This window comes from Pseudophryne corroboree, chromosome 2 (assembly GCF_028390025.1).
Source record: "Pseudophryne corroboree isolate aPseCor3 chromosome 2, aPseCor3.hap2, whole genome shotgun sequence".
Taxonomy (NCBI): Eukaryota; Metazoa; Chordata; class Amphibia; order Anura; family Myobatrachidae; genus Pseudophryne; species Pseudophryne corroboree.
This window is the reverse complement of record NC_086445.1, coordinates 752,429,929-752,434,619: the sequence shown is the minus strand read 5'-3', so window position 1 is coordinate 752,434,619 and position 4,691 is coordinate 752,429,929.

The following is a 4,691-nucleotide window of genomic DNA, read 5'->3' as shown; positions in this document are numbered from 1 at the left end:
CTCAGTAAAACCTGTGAGTTTGGTGATTTAAAGGATTCACTGATTAGAGATCGTATTGTCTGTGGAATACCTGATAATGGACTCAGAGAGAGACTGCTGAGAGAGCAAGACCTAATACTAGACAAGGCAGTGACTATGTGTAGATCTGCAGAAATAACTAGATTTCAAGCCAAAACGTTACACAAGGAAGTTGATGCTGCTGTCCATGTAGTGCAGAAAACAGAGCCAAGCAAACCTCCATTCTCAAGAATGAAGCAGTCTAAGCCACAGTCTAATAAGGAAATGTGTAGTAGATGTGGAAATGCTCACTATCCTAAAATGTGCCTGGCTTATGGTAAAACCTGCATGAAATGTGGTAGACTTAATCACTTTGCCAAATGCTATAAAATGAAAAGTGAAACAACCAATGTGCATGCTGTTAAACAAACAGGAATTCTTTGTGGATTGCATTGAACTTTGCAGTGCAGATAAGAAGGAATGAATTGTCCCTTTAACTGTGAACGAGATTATCATTCCCTTTAAGCTTGATACTGGCGCGCAGGTGAATTTAATATCGTTTCAATACTATAACACTTTTAGAGGAAAACCTAAAATTCATCCAGCCAAAGTGAAAGTTACAGGGTACACTGGGGAGGAAATTCCTGTGAAAGGTACATGCTTAGTGACACTGAAATATAAGGGACAACAGTTTAAAACATCTCTACTGATTGTTGATAAAAATGTGCAACCGATTCTAGGATTTAGTGCCTGTGAGAAACTAAGCTTGCTAAAGAAAGTTTTTATGGTGACATCACAAGTAGAGATGACTGCAAATCGATGTTTACAGCATACAGAGACTTGTTTGAAGGTCTAGGTTGTTTGCCTGGAGAGCATAAACTAAATATAGACACGCAAGTTTCTTCAGTGTTACACCCCTCTAGAAAAGTGCCGTTTGTGCTGAGAGAAAAACTGAAACAAGAGTTAAATCGCATGGAAGCCTTGGGTGTGATACAGAAAGTTGATGAGCCTACTGAATGGGTAAGCTCCTTAGTAATTGTTGAAAAGAAAAATGGACAACTCAGATTATGTCTAGACCCCAGAGATTTAAACAAAGCTATTAAACGAGAACATTTCAAACTACCAACCAGAGATGAAATCATGTCGCAATTTGCGGGAGTAAAATGGTTCAGTAAATTGGACGCATCTTCAGGATTCTGGCAAATGAAGCTAGATGAGGCCAGCTCAAAGCTTTGTACATTTAATACACTAGAAGGTCGATACAGATTTCTTCGACTACCATATGGAATATTGTCTGCTTCAGAAGTATATCACAAAAAGATACACATGCTTTTTGAACATATTACAGGTGTTGAAACAATGATGGATGACATTATTGTCTGGGGATCTACAAAGGAAGAACATGATTCTAGATTGAGACAAGTAGTGGAACTTGTCAAGAAAGTGAATCTAAAGCTAAACAAGGACAAATGTGAATTTGGCATGAATACACTTACCTTTATGGGCGACGTGGTCTCGGATCAAGGTGTAAAACTGGGACCCAAGGAAAATATCAGCCATAGTGAACATGGAACGTCCTAACAACAAAGACGATGTCAGAAGATTCCTAGGAATGATTACTTACTTAGGAAAGTTTATTTTTCAACTCTCTGAACGAACAGCCTCTCTTAGATGGTTGTTGGACAAAGATAACGAGTGGATATGGTCACATGAACAAGAAGAAAGTTGGCAAAACTTGAAACAGATCATTACAGAGCAACCAGTGCTAAAATTCTTTGATCCTGCGAAAAGAATAAGAATTTCAGCAGATGCTTCACAATTTGGCCTAGGCTCAGTGCTGTTACAAGAACATGAGGATACATGGCAACCAGTAATCTATACAAAAAGAGCACTGACAAGTGCTGAAACAAGGTATGCTCAGATAGAAAAAGAACTTCTAGCGATCACATATGCATGTGAGCGATTTCATCAGTTTGTGTATGGTCAAACATTTACAGTGGAAACTGACCACAAGCCATTGGTAGCTATCATGACTAAATCATTACATGACTGTCCCATGAGAATTCAACGAATGCTTATCAGACTACAGAAATATGATGTACACTTGCTGTACTGTCCCGGCAAATACATGTACATTGCTGATACACTTTCTCATGCCATGGACAAAAGTGAAGGTTCCAAAAGTCTGATGGATGAAGAGATAGAAGCCTATGTTAATTTGATCGTAGCTTCTCTACCAGTGTCTCTTGCAAGACAAGAACAGATTAGGAAAGAAACTGAGACAGATGACACAATGAAAGTGTTGAAAGATATCACTCTGAAAGGTTGGCCAGCAGAAAAACATGCGTGCCCGCTGTCTATCCATGATTATTGGATGTACCGCAGTGACCTTACAGTTGTCGATGGTATTATTTACAAAGGCAATAGGTTTGTCATACCTGCACGACTAAGAAAAACTATGCTGTGCAAGATACATGAAGGCCACTTAGGAGAAGAAAAATGTAAGCGGAGAGCCCGTGAAGTTATGTATTGGCCAAGAATGAACCAAGACATAGCACAGACTACAGCTACATGTGAATTATGTCTTACGTATAGACCGAAACAACAAGTCGAGCCACTGAGTCCTCACGCAGTGCCAGAGAGACCGTACCAGAAAGCTGGCACAGATTTGTTTGATTGTAATGGGAAAACATACATTGTTGTGACTGATTATTAGTTTAGACAAGATTTACACAACTGCGCCTGCTTGCAAAGTAAAGTGTCAGAAATAATTTGTTTAAGTGAAAAAACCACGGAATATTATGTAGTATGAAAAATACTGACGTTTATTTGTATAAATGATATAAGGTCAAAATTTGCTTTTTCCCAAATATGTGAAAATAATCATAAATTTGGGCAAAGAATATTGATAAAGATGTAGACTAGAAGAAATGTGAATACAAAAATTGATATATATATATATATATATATATATATATATATATATATATATACTAGAAAAAGAAGGAAAAAATCATAAAAATAAAAATTAAAAATAAAAATGAAATGGAAAATGGAAACTGGAAATGGAAAAAATTGAAAAAATATATATATAAGTCCCAAATGTCTGGTGTAAACAGAGTGTGGCGTCCCACCTCTTTTCCACCTTTATTGTTGTTTTGTACTATCTGGTATCACAGTATAAATTGGTATTTCTGGATTGACAGGAATGTTAAATTGCAAAGTTAGTCACAGTATCGCTGCGGGGTACCCCAATCTGGACAGTGGTGGGATGAGGTGATCAGGGAGAAGGTAATCAGGTGATTACCACTGTCCAGATTGGGGTACCCCGCAGCGATACTGTGACTAACTTTGGAATTTAACATTCCTGTCAATCCAGAAATACCAATTTATACTGTGATACCAGATAGTACAAAACAACAATAAGGTGGAAAAGAGGTGGGACGCCACACTCTGTTTACACCAGACATTTGGGACTTATATATATATTTTTTCCATTTCCAGTTTCCATTTTCCATTTCATTTTTTATTTTTATTTTTATGATTTTTTCCTTCCTTTTTTCTAGTATATATATATATATATATATATATATATATATATATATATATATATATTTTTTTTTTTTTGTATTCACATTTCTTCTAGTCTACATCTTTATCAATATTCTTTGCCCAAATTTATGATTATTTTCACATATTTGGGAAAAAGCAAATTTTGACCTTATATCATTTATACAAATAAACGTCAGTATTTTTCATACTACATAATATTCCGTGGTTTTTTCACTTAAACAAATTATTTCTGACACTTTACTTTGCAAGCAGGCGCAGTTGTGTAAATCTTGTCTGAACTTTAATTACTGGAGGTTTCTGGGTTTAGCCTCTCACACGTACTGCTGCCACCCCAGTATCACTTATATAAGTAGAGCGTTGGTCACATTTACAAAGTGACTGATTATTACTCTAACTACCCTGAGGTGAAGACACTACATACAACTACTAGTAAAGCCGTAATCAATTGCATGAAGTCAATCTTTGCAAGGCATGGTGTTCCTATGGAAGTGTTCACTGACAATGGTCCTCAGTTTTCCAGTGCTGAATTTAGACAATTTGCTGATGAGTGGGAATTTGTCCATACTACATCAAGTCCCCACTATCCACGCTCAAATGGGTTGGTGGAAAGGTTCTGTAAAAACTGTAAAGAGTCTCATGAAAAAAGCTCAAGAAGGTAAAGAAGATTTCTACAAAAGTCTTTTACCATCAATAAGTTTTTATTATTTTTCAACAACAAAAAAGGGTAGGGTACAAAAAGAAAGAGGGGGGGATGGATAAACAATTATAAGGGGGGGAAACATCTATAATAATAGATTCACAATGAATCAAATTTGAACATGGTATCTGCATATAAATACACAACCATACATGAGCACAAAGAGACCGGAGTATTTATGGACTGAGCCCAAGGGAGTCATTCGGTTTGTTCAAAGGGAACAGGCTGGGACTAGGACTAGAAGCGGTCGGTAAGGATTGGGACCGGACTCTACTTGATTCATATTCCTGCCATAATGACCAATCTGGTAGTATCGCAGGGGGATGAAGTGACATTGCCACAAACTGTGTTTCCATCTCACAATGGAATTCAATTTTTTTAATAACCTTCGAAATATGAGGCAATGTAGACTGTTTCCAGTTTT